Raw genomic sequence first — 17795 nt, forward strand, 5'->3', positions numbered from 1 at the left:
CATTGCATCCACTGCTGCACGTTGTGTTATAATTTTTTATGGCTTACGGGTCACACTTAAATCATGAGAAATTTCAAGTTATCGATAATCAATCCATTCGTGCCATATAACTTTGTTTTAAGCAGTTTTCCCTTCCACATATAGAGCCATTGAGATATGATTTCTACAACATGGGACGCTTCAAGATTTTCTCGGTAGGCAGATACCTATAGGTATACTACTATCCTAAAAAATCTAACGAAAAAAATGTGGGCTAGTGGATATTGCTCTGCTGTACAATAGGTTACAAGTAGATAACTGTATAATAGATGGTATTTAATTTGAAATCAATGAAATAATATTATTGCATACGAAAAACGATTCTGAGCGAAGACAGCCTATGATATATTATTAATAAGTATATTTGATGATAATATTGTGAATAAAGTAATGTATTTACCTATTTATGTGGAACCTTGTTTTACATTTTCAATCCTTAGCTAGTTAGCTATAAAAGATGAACATTTTACACATTTTTAAATAGAAAAAATTTTTTAAATTTTAAATTTGATAATTTAAGTCAATAATTGAACTTGAAATGCTTGAAAAAAAATGTGTGCCTATGTATTCTCAATATTTTTGAACTGCTATTGTAACAATTTATCAGGAGCCTTGTACCTATCCAATTTTCACGCTTTTTTACCCAACAAATAAATTAAAAATTAAAAATGTCCCTAAACAGCTTAAATAATAATTAAAATAAGTCAACATATTTTGAAAATCGTATCAAGTACCTGTAGGAATTGACGAAATAAACATAAAATTTATAAATAAATAATTAATTAATTAAATATTTTTAAACATTTTAAATATAATATACTATACAATTATTGAATAACTATATAATTTTGTAATTTAGTTAGTCGGTATGAATTTATTTCTCTTTGTATGCTAGCATTTAGTAAGTAATTACTTTTATTTTAACAATATAACAAGAAATAATGTATAAAATTGTTCAATTCTGGTTTATATGCAAAAAAAACTTGAGAAAAGGCAAATCTCGATAAGAAATCATATTCTTCTGTCGGAGTGAAACATTTCAATATTATTTTTTCTTTTTAAGTAATTAAAATTAAAAAGAATAAAATCATATTGTTGAATATTTTTTAAATTATTTTAAATTAATTAATTTTGTAAGTACAATAACATTTAATAATTTTCATTTGAAACGATAAAAACCATTAGAACTATCCTAAAATCAATTATCTGGAAACATTAATATTATGTAATATTCAATATAAAAAGTGTATTAAAATTATTGTTGTCTAATATTACTAAATTTGTAAATAATTTCAAGCGATACGCAGTTTTTAATTAAAATTCTATACCTAGGTACTATAATACTATTATGATGACTTTATATGTTAAGAGTAAAATTTGATTAAATCGATTCAAAATAAAATTGAGTTTTTTGCAATAAGATAATAATATGTAATTACAAAACACAAATAATAAATTCGTTCTTAAAAATATACTTTTATAGTTTCAATAACTGCACTATCTGAGTTTAGATATATGTTGAGATGAATACAAAAATGTAAATACAATTTTAATATAGGGGCCTAGTGTGGCTCAGTGGTTGGCCTCAATCACTAACGTATTCTGAGGTCAAGCATTGGCTGACATTGCTAGTTAACGGATGGGTGTCCACCCGATTTTTTTAGTGCTTAATAGAAGTCCAATATACACGTGTTCCTCAACCAACCGTAAACCCCTTAAAAATAGCTAATGAGTAATGACCATGATATGGTTACCGATGCTTAAATTAAAAAAAATATTTTAATACAATCAAACCTCAAACCCAATGCTATAATATTAAAATATTTTAATTAATTAATTTGTATGGGAAGTGCTAAAATATCAAAAATTTATTTTGAACTTTCTATTTGTATTACTGGGCTAAAACTTCTAAAATCTCATTGATGGCGTAAAATGTATGTTATTTATAAAAAATTAGCGATTTGTTATTAAAATAATAACGTGTAAAAATATTAAGATGCGATATCATAATAATTTATAGTGTTTTAAAGAAACTGCAATCATAATAAAATTAATTAAATTACCAAATACTTTAAATACTGAAGACTTAAATAAAAAAAAAAAAACAACGTGGAAATAATTTAAAATTAATGCAAGTTGTTAATTGTTGATGAAAAATTCTTTTTCATATTTTCGAGGTCCGCAAACTTTATAAGTGAGCCAATCAAGTCACATTACATTTTTCCAAAATAATTTTACTACAGCAAGTATCGTTATTAAAGTTTAAAAATATATAATTAATATATACTACCATAAAAAATAAACGTTGAAAAACCTAATCGTATCGTTTAAATTTGTAGGTAATATATTGTTTGTAATAATCCAAGAATTAAAAATAAAATAATTTATGCTGTCATTTGTAGAGCGTTACAATATAATAAGCAATATTTACCGTTCCACTGTGTTTGTCCCGTCAATATTTTTTTTTTAATTAAATATTTTTGAAACATGATATTTTTATTTGAGATGTACAATATTGATAAACTTTATAATATTTAATTTACCTGATCTGACTCAACTAGAAATGAAAATGTATTAAATCGTATAACAATGATTAAAGTAAGCAAATTTTCGATATATATTTTTTTAATATATTAAAAGTTTATAATAACTTATTTCTCTTAAGTATTCAAATAGTTATGTATATTCAAAGTTGAAGCTACAATGGGTAAGTAAACGCAGACAAATGTGCAAAAAACTCTGTATAAATAATAATAAAATTGCGATATGCATATTAAAAATGCTAACATCAGACAGCAATATTACAATACAAAAGCAACAAAAACTTAAAAGTTGTTACTTTAAATTTGGAGAAATTAATTCACCTCGTTTATATGCGTATTTATTACTATTATTATTTTTATTATCATTATTTTATCATCTGAAAAAAAATGCACGAAAAAATAGAATCGTCATTAATTAATACTCATTCCCCGAACTTTTTGAGTGGGGAATATTGTCAACGAAAATATTTATATTACTGAAGTGGAACTTTGGAAATTGTTTAAATCGTTTTTAACTTATGATCTAAACGACCAATCTGCACTCCAATAACATACCTAACAATATTATAACTGTCACATTACGCGACAGTAACTAAATCGATAATTCATTCGAAACGAAAAAACTTTAAGTCCCCATTAAGGTTCCCTGTTAATCGGCAGTACCTATTTGGTTTCGCAAGTAGTGGAAGATCTATGTATTGTGATCTAAAGAATATCTATGTCAAATCGATTACTATTTTAAGTCTACAAAATTAACTCTACTGCAAACGCTCGTCAAAATTATTATAAGTTATAACTACAGGTATTTGATAGATTTTCGACGTCACTCATTTGAGTACTAAAATGCTGGCCATACGATTTTATGTGTTTTGTGAAGCTGAAATGAATTAAAAACAATTTTAGATTTAATGTTTATACTTTTACATCCTGAGTGGGACGATAAATTAATTAATTTCACAATAATGTGCAATTTTTTAGTCTGCTACCGACTATTGGACCAGTAATAATGCTTCAATATTCAACTTTTATGGTTAGTTTATAATAGAAAATTGGATTTAGTCCTTTTCAAAAAAATATCACAGTTTATGACAAAGTTATTTTTCTTATTGGTATTTAAAATTAATTACTTTAAAGACTTGAACTTTACACCAGATATTTATATTTATTTTTTTTAGACATGAAATACATTTCGTTATATTTTTGTTTTTTTTTTGTGCTATTTATAGATAGTTGAAATGTTAGATTTTGTTTTATTTTACGATTGTATAATGTGATAACATTTTGACTTGTAAGTAAAAAGCTTGATAATGTAATACAAGGTTCTTCGTTAGTTTTAGTTGTAGAAACCTACAAATATCAAAAATACGTAAGAACAATTCTTGCATTTCAAGTTCAAATTTCAAAATAATCGGATATTCAATAAAAAATAAAGAATATTTAGTTATTGTTCTATAAATAAAAGTATATTATTCATAGTGACTTACATTTTTTTGTCACTAGGTACTAAGTATATTACTATATTACTAATTATTATAGAGAATGAATTATTCAAAATAGATGGATAAAATTTAAGCCATTTATACCATTTATACCATGAACCTATTACACCCACTATCCCAGTTACCTATTCAAAAAAGAGGTAAAAACCTACTAACAGCAGAGAGACTTCCTAAGTTAATTATAATTTTTTTTTTTCAAAACGAGTGCATTGAAAATGTTACACATCGATACTCGTATCTACTTATAATCTTCTGGGAAACACACAATCATATTTAATACTTAAAAATTCATTATGTTCACTATGATAATATGAAAAACTACCCCAAGCTTAATATTCTATATGATAATATAACGTATAATCATCGTAAACCCGAGACTTTCACAAATAAACGATTGTCCACGAGACTCACGGGAAAATAAATTGCTTATGGTGCGCAGTATATAACACAACGCACTACAAACATATACTCGTTATATAGGTCTGGTCCTTCCTGAATCGACCGGTCACGCATTTCTATTTGAACCGGCATATCCAGTCGTAAAAGTAATCTATTGTTTCTATATATATAATATATAATAGTACATAGGGCTCAGTAGTCTAATTGACGAAATGGCGGCAATAGTTGTTTTTATCGACGAAAATAGTTCCGGAACGGAAGGCATCTACAAACGCTCCCAAACACATAATAATATGCCATTAAACTTCATGTACAGCTTTGCAATATAGAACGTTGCAGACTTTCAGTCTTCAGACCACGTATACCGTGTCTATCAAAACATGTCATACGCATTTAAAGTAAATGGAAAATAAATTAGATCCGGTAACAGTTATCAATATAACGACTTAATTCATATTGAATAATTAGTAAGTAAACAATTTTTTTTTAAAAACATATACCCACGTGAATAACGATGTGTACTGGGTGATTCGCCAAACAGAGTCACATAATTTCGTACATCGTTGATTGTAGGCGTGGCCATATAGTAATATCATACATCTATTATATATATTTTATATGTCTATGGTCGTATAGGTATGCTATAAAAGAGCACGCGTTTACCTACATTCTACCACGCATTGTGCGAGTATTATAAAGATACACAGTTTGATAGGGATAGTGATTTTTTATCGTATATATTCGTACACCAGTCGACATAATGTCAGGAAATACAGTGCGTTTTGAAATGTTGAAAAACTTTAATAATATTAATTACATCATTAAATCGTAGACAAATACTATATGTACGTTCTGAAACGCTAAAAAAAAAAACTACTTAAAATGTTCACGATAAACAAATCGCCATAATACTTCACCATGTATACGTTTGAGATCATTTTTGTGAATAGACTCACGGCCCCAAGTGAGGTACGCAAGGTGATGGATTTTTCACGTTTGACGTACGTTTGTACGAGCCAAATACACGTATTATAATATGTACGAGTGTGTACATATAGGTACCGACTAGTGTACACATTTGTGTGTGACTCCGATTTCGTTGTGTTACGTTATATTATATAGTACGGGTAGATGACTTTTTTTTACGATCGGCTTGTGTGTAATAATAATAATAACAATAATAATACAGCTATTCGACTCTACATCCGGTTGTGCTCGACTCGAAATTAAATGAATCCCTTTCTAGAAACTGCCGCAAGGCCACACAATTGCGCGTTTACCGTTAACTTAATAGATAAATATTCGATAGTTTTAATTTGTTTCTCTCTTTGTTCTACGCATTAAACTTTGAGTCATTGCTGTAACAGTAGTAGTGATAATAATAATAATAATAATAATAAGAGTTAACGCTACGTTATATTATATTAGCGAGTATTTTTTATCGAATTGTCCAGAGTGAAAAACGCAATTCTTTAAAATCAGAATTTTTTAAAAGTCCAATCACGTCCATCATAGGATTTTAGTAAATACTTAAGTAAATATATAAATAAAAATATTTATAGATATAATACTAATAAATTAGTAACAATATTGAATATACCAACTGGTACAACGTCTATAATCGTTTCACGTCTAACCATCACGGTTTGAGTGTTATGTAGGTATACCTATACCTCATTTCAAGTATGTGACGTGTAAAGATTGACAGAGTCTGATGTGCGTACGATACTACGATGAATGTCAATATGTCATATTATTATTATTATTATTATTATTAAATTATTAAAATACACAAAAAATAATGTCATTTACAAAATACACATGATATAATATTATGTTGTATATTTTATTTTATCAATGATATTGGATGCCGAACCAACAACTACCGTGGTATAGTGAAATAGCTGCCTGTATCCAAGAATTATTTTTACCATAATTATTTTTTTTTATTTAAATGCCTAAAAAAAACCTCACATGTGTCGCTGCTGTACAGAAAATGTTTACTTTGGGCAATATAACCTATGATAATTTTACCTAGAAAAAAATGTTTCCAGAAGTGGTGAAAGTATCCTAAGTTGAACCCCGGTGGTCGAAACGCCCTACGTTAATTTTTCTCCAAGGGGTAAAAACTTTTGAGGGCATTAGACTCTGTGACATTGGTTCGAAAACACCCACGTCTAAAACATGCACTGCATAGTGTCAATTTAAGTCGGTTTTCATGGATATCAGTCGAAACACCGAAATATAAAGATATCCATATTCTAATATTATTCTATATTTTTTATCGAACTACAGAACCCGGTGTAATTTTCAATCATTAAAACAAATTAAATATAACAGCAAAAATTTAATTTGCATAATTTCACTACCCACCTATAGTAATGGGGCGTTTCGGTGTTAACAAAATCGTAATATACTATACAAATATTGAAGTAGATACTTCGGACGTAAATGTCAAATACCACGTTTAATTATCATAATTTGTATTACTTGAAATAATATCAAATGCCACGTTTAACTATCATAATTTGTGTTACTTGATATAATTTCAAATGTGTCCAAGCAATAATTGCAAACGGTGCATTACCTCTATGTTTTACGCCTAAAACGTGACTTTTCATGCTCGTTTATGGTAATTACTTGCAAATGTAGCCAACTTCAAAAATACCATACGAAATTATACTGCCTCGGTATCAGCATACTACGTAGCACGCCAAATTAGTATTAATATAACAACGGTGAATACAGTGAATAGGTATAATCAGTAGCGTATATGTATAATAACGTGGTGCATGACACTACACTGGAACCCCCAAGGCCCCAAGTGTTATAAAGCAAGTGCAATGATAAGCTGAACTTCGCAATCCTATTCAATTTTTATGATATTTAATTGTTTTGTTAAATTCGTTTGATAGAAGATAACACAGCTGAATAATTATACGTTATCACTTATAAATTATAACCGTGTCATTGTGATTTGGACTAAAGACTGTAATTTGATAAAATAATTTTTTCTTTTTTTAAATATTAATATTATATTTTTTTATGCATATTATAATATAGTATTTATAAGATACAGATTCCTTTGAAAGTTATTTTTATATTTGTATGTAATCAAATATAAAGAGATAGTGCACGCGAGTGGTTTTGAATATGATTTGATTTGTATTTATGACTATTGGATCAATGAAAGTTTTGCATCTGCTGAAATTTAATGGAAATACGCCAATTTATTGGTATAAGTAAATAATAGGCCAAAATGGTCCTTGCGATTTACCTCGATTTGAATCGTACGCATTCGTATTAATTTTACACCGACACGGACAGTATACTTTTCAAATATTTTTCCAAGTCCTTCATCATCGAGGAAATTCATGAAACGATAAATTTCGTGTGAAAACTCAATGCTGTTGAATTAAACAGCATGGGGCATCATGCATGCATATTATAATATAATAATAAATTGTGAACCACCGTTACAGTATTCATTTTTTATTCAACCATAAATTATAAAGGCATATAATATTATGCGCTTCTGTCATGATCTCAATATGGTTGTTCTGTATCCGTCAAGGAGCTTATATCATTACAATTAACAGATTCTAATTGATAAACGAAATTTGTAGCACTTAATGCATTTACGGAAAGCTGTATAAAAATGTGTAATACTGTGATGCAATTTATCGCTTTCATGTTTGATCGTTACTCTATATGATTTTTCTCTAGTTTATATCGATTACTAGTATAATAATAAAGTATATGGATACATATAAAAGGTACATACACATTTTTTCGGAATTTATAGGTACGTACAATTTACTTGGTGCCTTGCATGTGAATTTAAGTAAAAAAAATCTTTTCGTACCCACCCCCCCCCCCCACAATCTTACCGATATTTCACTGAAACACCGTATACAACATTCTACGGTTACGACCACGCGTTAAAATGGCTAGGTTGTATTTAATTAAATTGATATTAAATCGTTGTCTGTGTAGAAAATTGTCGGGATAACATATTGTTCCAAATAACAGACAAAATCATATAAAACCAAACATTATTAAATATATAGTTAGGGACGTATTGATGCATTAAAAGTGTAATATTAACTTTAAGACTTTATGAAATATTATTGTTCACAGATGTTTTTTTCCCGTGAAGACATTTCAGCCACAGACATTATTATTTTGGAGATATTATGGTGCACGTAAGTACCTAACATATTGTATATTATATATAAATAAGCTGCACCGCATAAGTCATGTTTCAAATCGATCCAAACTTATAAGTTATATTTATACCACGTGGCTCAGTGGCTGCAGACGCACGATTGTTATGTAATAACAATGTTATACGTATTATTTTATATACACATACATTGTAACCTCAGGTAACAGTAAGTCTATTTTTCCAAAGTTTTTTGGGGGTCGATTGTATCTTTATAATAACATTTTATTTGAAACTTTTCGTTTGAGTGATTTTTTTCCTTCTTTTGAATCCCCATTATTATGTTTAATGGTGTAGGCACTATATCGATATATTATTACAGTGAAAACGTCGTGAAGTTATAACGACTGCAATGGAAAACCCTGTGTTATTTTCAGTTAATAATATTAAAACATTATTACCTATGTCTGAAATAATATTGCTTTATTACGTCTTTATAAGTACATTTCGTTGTGAAGCTTTGAAGATTTTAGATTCGGAGCGTTTCTCATTTTATTTTCATAACTCGAGAAAAGATCAAAAATAGTTTACGCCTGAATACACTTTAGTTTGGTTGAGTTAATTTAATTACAACGTTAGAAAGTTGCGATAAACGGAAGAGGCCGGCCAATCGACTTTTCGAACACAATACCGAACAACAAAATTAATATTATAATCATAAGCGCAAATAGCGTTTGAGATTTGGGGGGGGGGGCTAAAACCTTACTTTGGTAATATTGAACAAACTGTAGGATTAAAACAAAATGTAGGAAATGTTTGGGGAGGGATATGGTATTTTTTAGACCCTAAAGCCCCCCCCTTTCCCTATTTGCGCCTATGATTATAATGCCATTATAGAAATAACATAGAGATATGCCTGTGATTGAAGCATATTATATTTGTGTAAATGTAATATTATTAACGACATTTTAACTTAATTTATATAGTTCATTATGTTTACTGTGTTATCGAAGTCCGAAGCTGCCTAAAATAATACGTATCGGATAAATAAGTATACGTGTCAGAAACTCACAATTGAAGTACAATAAATAATTAAATTTTACCAGTAGTAAAGGATCCCGGCGCAGGAAGGTTTTATCCGTCGTTTCGTCTCCATTGGCATGACGTTGTAGTGGTCCCGCCTCCTGCACAAACAAAACAGAAACATAATATATTATTTTTAATGTAGTCGAGGTAGAAAATTGATACAGATAAATCGCAGTCAAACTAATAAATAAACGATATATGCGATGTTTAATGATTAAACATAAATACACCGTAAATAATATCGCTTCAAAAGTGTATAATATTATTGTATATATTTACACGTTATGCTATATTGCTATATTATAGTATTTGTATTGAAAGTGATCATCTTCAACGATGTAAATGTAATCGATCGATTATAATGCCACAAAAGACTCATAGGATTTTAAAACATTTATTCTAATATGTATAATATGTAACAGTTTAACAATATGATATTACTTGAGTTCCTATTATTATAATAATGCACAAATCAACAAACATAAAATACGGCGCTATATGTTTTCATCTTAGTTTTAGTGTACCATATAGGTTTATGAACTAATTCAACTAAAACGGCTAACCGCCTGTGGTGAATTGAATATAGTGTTTGGTATAATATGGTCGAACGTGGTTCAAACTACTCTCCAAACTTTCCTGATATTATTTCTAAGAACAATCTCCGAAGTACTGATTAACTGATTCATAATCAATAAGCAGCGAAAACTATGATAACTAAAAATTGACATTTTCATGGTATCATCATATCACCAGGTAGTGGAGTACTAAGAAAATATTTTACAAACTTTACATTTAAAGAAAGGCTTACGCAAGAAGTTACTTACTCAAAAAAATAAATTTTGTTGTTTATATAGGGTTGCCATTGGTTGGAGAAAATTAAATTGTTATTACCTATGTTTGGATTTAATTTTATACCTGTCTTTTATATTTAGTCAAAACCACCAAAATTACTGTGATAAAAATCTGTGTAGTTTACATTTAACGGAGTTAAGTTTAAGACAGGCCGATAAATCCTTGTGCGTTATTTAATTTGTCACGGGCAACGCTGCGCCGTGCAGGATAAACTAGTTTAATATAAAAAGAAAGTGTTATAATTTAATATAGACAAAAATAGTATTCAATATTCATTATAATTTTATTGATATCCACTATAATATGTTAGTTTTATAGGTCAAGATTTATTTTAATTTAAAAAAAAATTTAAATCGCATAGGCCAAATATAGCAACAAATATAGTGAATAGCAACCTGTCATAGAAACTAAGCCCCGGACCGGAGTGGGTTACAATTTTCCGGGCTATGTAGTTTTTGATACATAATAATATTATAATTATATATACTCACTGATGTTAAGTTACAATAATGCAGTGGACATGTTATTATTTTTTTTTATCAACTTTGTGTGGTTATGTTACTCTAATAAATGGATATAATATTATTATTATAATTTATTATTATTCAGTAAAATACACAATATGGTAATCTGCAATTAGGTATGTTTCCGTTAATCTCATAAATTTTGTTTAAATTTATGCACCTTATTTCCCTTTAAAATAGAGATGTAGTAAAAGCCAAATTAATGCGCATTCAAACAAAGTGTAACAAAATTAAATACAATCGAGACACTGCATTCGTAAAATACAACTTTTTAGTTGTATATTGACATACTGAAGTAAATTCATTGGATTCAAACGAATACATCCTTTCCAGTAACTTACTCAATGAAAAGATACACTCGACACCTACTGACCTACTATACAGCAGAGCAACTTTTTTAGTTTTTTTTCTCGTGTTTTTCAGCTTTAGTTAATATTCATAATGCTCCGCTAAAATAAACAAAACTCATTTCCATTATTGCGGTTGAACACACTAATAAACCTAAAGCTTGTGTGCAGTGTGCTAAAAACTAAACGGAACATCTCTAGCATCTAATGGAAGTATTATCCATTAACATTGTGCATTTGTGATGGCACAACATTAAAGATTATAAATGATTCTGTGTAGGTAGTTCAGACAAAATTACATTAAAAAAAAAATAATAATAATAATAATAATATTGAAATTAATAGTTTGATACTATAATACATTTTTAAATAAAGTGACAAACACTCCGATATCATAATATGTTATTTAACTGCAAGATATTTAGCAAAAAACAATTTGGCGCGGGATGAAATCTCGCCATATTATGCTGCTTGATATTGTTATAGTCAATAAAACAAATATTCACCAAAACTGTTGAAATAGGAATAAACAGTTTTACTATTATTAAAGATATAAAATATGACGATGATAAGTTGACTATTCGAATATAATGTTCACATAATATAGGTAACTTATAAGTTGTAAAACTTCACTATAATATAGCTGTTGTCGAATTGCTTTTACTTTTTTTTTGTTTTTTATAATAATTTTGTTATATCTGAAATTCAGAATTTTATTATAGACCTAATTTTCATATTAATTAATCAGACACATATTATAAATAATGGAAAGCTTTATATAATTTTATTAATAACAGAATATTCATTTTATTCACATTTTGTAAATAAATATTTAACAAACCTGCAAAGTTTGATTTAATTAAAATAATAAAAAACATTTTTACTGGTTTTTTTTTATTGAAGGAAGGGTTAATTTAATTTTGTGTTGTGTTCAATAATAACCATTGTAATAAATACCTTATGAAAGAAAAATAGCCTTTAAAATTACCACGTATATGCTTGAATTCACACAACTTTATCATTTTACGTGTATAATTATGTATATATATATATATAATATTATATAAATGATGCGTGACACGACGACAACGCTAAGAAGAATAGTCAAATCGGATAACTAAGTGGCAATTTGGACAGAACAAATTCTATATTATATTATTATTAATATTGTAAATGGTAAGATTATTGCTCTCGTAACAATTTATTTATGTGCATTAGATTTTTATTATAAAATTGGTTTCATGTTGAATATTTAGACCGTATTTTTTAGATTGTATCCACATTTTATAGGACTTCAAACGTAGTTTTCCAATTAAAATCTAGTCAGTTCAATAAGTCCTGATAAGAAAGTGACAGTGGTGGATCTAGAATTTTTTTTTTAGTTTTACGACACAAATATTTAAAAACAACACAATTTATTATCCCAGATGCTATAGGCCAATGGTGGGGGGATGGACCCATGTGGCCCTCCCTTAAATCCACCACTGGAAAGTGACAGCGACAGAGACAGATATAGAGAAACATAGACTGAAATAGAGAAACAGAGAGATAATGCCAGAGAGACAGATAATGAATTAGTGAGCAGCAAAAGGGAGGATGGTTCGGTTAATCAAGATACCGTTAACTTAAATCGTGAAAATGTCGTGCATCGACTTACTGTGATTGCGCTCTTATTTTCCGTGTGCAAACCGTAACTTCGTACCTAAACCTATTTTTCAATACACGGTCACGTATATATGTACACTCATACTATATTATTTTATTAGTATTCTTTATTAAGTTATTTAACTTACACCCAGCAGAGTAATGACGGTAAACCAGAAACAAAATACAAGACCAGTGAATTAAGCAGATCAAGTGTGTGTTAAGAGAGTTTATATCATAAAAGGTACCTAATGTTTAAATTGCTGGGCATAAAACAAATTCGTTAATATTTATTATATTACACACACCAACTGAGTACCTACTTAACACATTTTCTAATAAGCTGGTAAAAATTGAAGTAACTATATATGGAAGTATAAATAGGTACATATTACAAAATATATACGTCGGTTAAAGTACCAAGTTGTTGAAGCATTGTTAATATTATTTTCACTTGATATTCAAAAACGTCTAACACAAAAACCGGCAGGATTGGTTTTCGAGTGTAATAAATTATAAGTCTCATTCAATTTATGTAGCCGACGAAAAAAAAAATGTCACATCTGATATTATAAACAATTTTTCGGATTTATTTATAATACATTGTGTGGAAAGTATATTTTTAACAGTACAGTTATACCTCTTGTACGTATATTGTTATTATTATTATTATTTGGTCCAGAGTGACGAGGTTACGCTCACACTGTTGCTCTTGGCGGAGAATTCAATTTAAAATTTAATTATGTTTCGGTGTCAAACACCAATCGGTTATAAACAGAGAGGAAATAACTTATTTTATTTTCCTCTCTTCGTTGTTCAGAATCTATATATTGTCTATACAATTATGTGGCTTTTTTCCATTTGTATTTTGTACGTCCTCTGTAGTTTAGAGGAAATCGGACACCATGCGAGCTTTACAAGTGGATAAATAATTTTCGGGATTCTCCAATAGCTTTTATACATTATGGACTCCTCACCACAACATGATTGTTTTTCATATTACATAACACATATTATGGTTGGTTGCACCTAGATGATCTAATACCGAGACGAACGGCTGTATAGTCACTGAATCGAAAAAATCATTTAAAATTCTTATGTCGTGCGTTGCTATCAAATCAAATTTACAAACGATCAGATGGCTAGTTAACAAAAACTAACAAGAGTCTAGTAAAATGTATAATTTAAAACCATTTACGAAACTGACGCTGTGGTATTATGTATTGATAATATGTTTATATTTTATAGCGTTTAACTTTTTATTTGGGATGAAATTTAACTAAAGCGATAACATTTTCACCCGACTAAACGTCGATAATAATATAATCAACTCATAAATATTGTATTAGTTTGTAAGTATTATTATATTATTATTATACAGTTTGAATTTATGAGAGGGTATTGCTCAAAAGAAATGTGTACGTATGGTCAGTCCGATTCAAAGAGTCTGTGTCAAACGAAGGGGTAAAAATAAATCCAATCAAAATTTTCCATTTCGCGATAAATATGACTTTTACGAAATATCCTGATGAAAAATGTTTAATATTCTTACGCGGGTGGAAATTATCGATATATTATTATTATAATGGTCTGAAACGTCCATGGAACTGATACGGTCGTTATCAGACGTCTAGCACCGACCGATAGATATATTTTTTTTTCTCTAGAACCACGTCCAGTCCACAGCAACCGATACTGAATCAGTATCCTGTTTTCCCGTCAACAATATAACGGGAAGAGATCGCGGAAGAGTCACATAATGGTATCCGCCGGACCGTACCGGACGTGTTTTCCCTGGTAAATCGATACGTGCCGACCATCGCAATAAATATTATTTCATATTTGTATAATTATATGTATAAAATACATTGTACACCTACATAGGTATTATACGCAATCGATTTTAGTCTTTACTGTTTAATGTAGGTATTAGAATTGTACCCAAACCCTTGTCACAATAATATGCCTATGACCATTAAACAGTGAGACTTAGCATTTCGTCTGTGTATTACATATTAATCAATATTGCGTCACCTCTGTCTTCCCACTACCGAGACCACGGTACAGTACGTACAGCGTCAATACCTATGTAATATTATGGGCTGTATCGCATGGTGTCTTAATGGAAAAATAAATGCACGCACTTAATTGGACAATTATTATAATACCTACATTACCATATTTTCGTTGGGGGAAAAAAGGGCATTTTGCCGCGTAATTTTCGCGGTCTTGTAAACGCGGTACGTATTGATTTTATTATTATTTTTTGCTTCATGCACGTTTCCAATCGTCGATATCATCGGCTTAGCCGTTGGCTTCACTGGTGAAACAAGGGGAAGGTGTTTGATAGTGTACTATTTTAGCACTTCCGGCCAAGCCGTCCCAGATAATTGCAAAAAGTAAAGAATTTTTTTTCTCACCTATTACCATCACTGAATTATTTAATAAGTATACGTGGTTTTTATTGGATCTATATCGTTTATCGTTTATTTCCAACCAATTATAACGAGTTGACTATCGATAAAAATAATAGGTATGTTGGATGAAATTATCTGGGCATTTTTATTCCCACATTTGGCCAAATATGAAAGAAAATTATAATTAGTTTGACATTTTAGTACAATGTTTTGAATTAATATATCTTCGTATTATATTTTTATTTGCTTTATATAATGTTGCATACCTACCATCATTTTTATGTTCTATCATAACTTGTAACATAACATATTGTAAACTAATTAACGTTATGAATGTAGAGAGTGGTGCAGTTATTAGGACCCCCGTGGTCCTCTAATAGTCGCGTGATTTTAGCACTCCCCGTCCCTCACATACGCGTTTTATCACCGCAATATACGTGAAATTGCGACTTGTGCAGGCGTACAAATATATTTAGGTACGGAACCGTATTGTAGAATTATGGTACTTACTCAGCTCTGTAGACATTTTCGGAAAAACTTGCAAAAATTAAATAGCTCGTTAATATTCATTAGCCGTGGTGGAGTGACATTATATTTTACGCATATACACACACACGCTACGAATTAAACCGTATAGTTTTAGTTGTCGTCACCGTCTCGGCATTAACGAGGTGGAAATACCTTAACCAAATATGCATGACCCTCAGGCACGTGGAATTTATTAAGTCCCTGACACCCGCGCGCCCATAATTTATATAGGTAGGTATACATGGTGGTCGGCCGTCCCCGCTCCTTGCTCCGGGGTCCTATAAAAATGTATTATTAAAATATTATGCTGTTTGCTATGTTCGTTTGCAGCCCTCCAAAGCAGTTTAGCTCAGATCAAATATTTGCTACGCCGGCCGAAATAAAAATATGGCAACTCGAAAATAGATTTGACAATTTTTGCACTTAACCACTTGGATCACAAATAAATATTCGTCCTTTAAAACTAATTTTTCTCTAATACGCTATGTATGGCCAACATATTTTGATTCAATGCTGGGTATTAATGGCTAGAAAAATTTATGTTATTTTAGATTTTTAACTTAACAACCTAGTTACTTTTGGGTTTTCCGTTTATTTAACTACCAGCTTAACTTAATTGATTTTTAATAAACATTAAATCAACAAATCCAATTGGTATTTTAAGAATTTAATTTAGTTTTTTTTATTTTCTCTTCTTGTATTACATTTTAATCAATTTAATATAAAAAAATATTTCAGCTTTTTTAAGTGACAAAAAACTTCAATGAAGTACTTTATGTCTTTATAGAAATACCGTGTAAACACTATAGTTTTGAGTTGGTAAAAATAATAAGTAGGCTAAAATAAAGAAAAAAAATAAACTTTTTTTAAATTTAATATAAAGTGTAAAAAAATTGTGTATGAACTTTTAAATTGACTAGGTTAACCAAAAATTTAATTCATTTTCAACTTTTTCTTATTTATGCACATTAACTAACTTAACTGGGTTAAAATCATTAACTTGGCCAGCTTTTAATTTTATTTTATTATCCCACTATCATACATTATGCAACTTAAAGAACACACAATTTACGTAAGCTTCAACTGAATCAAATATTTTTGATAACCATCGTTTCGAAATTCTTTTTTTGTTTTATGCAATATTAACATTTTTAAGTATATCGTAAATATTTATGAATAGCTAGCTTATCACTATCATGTTTCCATCGGAGTGCCTTCAATTTATTTGCAATTATTCAAAAACGGCCTCGCAAGGTACAACTCTGACTTTATTTATTCATTGTAATCTTAATGCAACCAATAAACCAATTTATAGAAAAAATAAAGCAAATAATTATACAATTAAAATATATTGTTTGGCTTGCCATCAAAAGCTTTGTCGAAGCCGAAGAGAATGCCATAAAAGATCAACAGACCATGCAACGAATAAAATGCTCTTTTATTTTTTACAGGACCAAATTGTACATATATATAATATAGGTTCATATAATAATAATAATAATAATAAAAAAAACGAAATTGTCTGTGGCCACAAAATGCATTTTCAATAATTTTCTTCCACGTCAAATACTAAATGTATGTTCACGCATGACCGGCATAGGTGTACACTGTACACAGTAATAGCGATAGTATTTTAAATCATATAGTTCTATTATATAAATATTAGGTTTTTGTCGTGCATCACAATATTATATTTTATGTAGGTAGCCTAAATCCTTATGAAAAATGCAAATTAGTGTAGTGTATATAATT

General features: G+C 29.2%; 1 protein-coding gene across 4 annotated transcripts in view; it reads right to left on the reverse strand.

The window, feature by feature from the left end:
• The window catches only part of LOC100169647 (potassium voltage-gated channel protein Shaw), a 154457-nt gene that overhangs the window by 116449 nt on the left and 20213 nt on the right, over positions 1 to 17795 (reverse strand). For all 4 annotated transcript variants that reach the window (XM_008183048.3, XM_008183047.3, XM_016803024.2 and 1 more), the window contains exon 2: positions 9749 to 9829. The gene's annotated coding sequence lies outside the window, so the exon portion shown is untranslated. The remainder of the gene's footprint in view (positions 1 to 9748; positions 9830 to 17795) is intronic.

Source organism: Acyrthosiphon pisum, chromosome A3 (assembly GCF_005508785.2).
Source record: "Acyrthosiphon pisum isolate AL4f chromosome A3, pea_aphid_22Mar2018_4r6ur, whole genome shotgun sequence".
NCBI lineage: Eukaryota > Metazoa > Arthropoda > Insecta > Hemiptera > Aphididae > Acyrthosiphon > Acyrthosiphon pisum.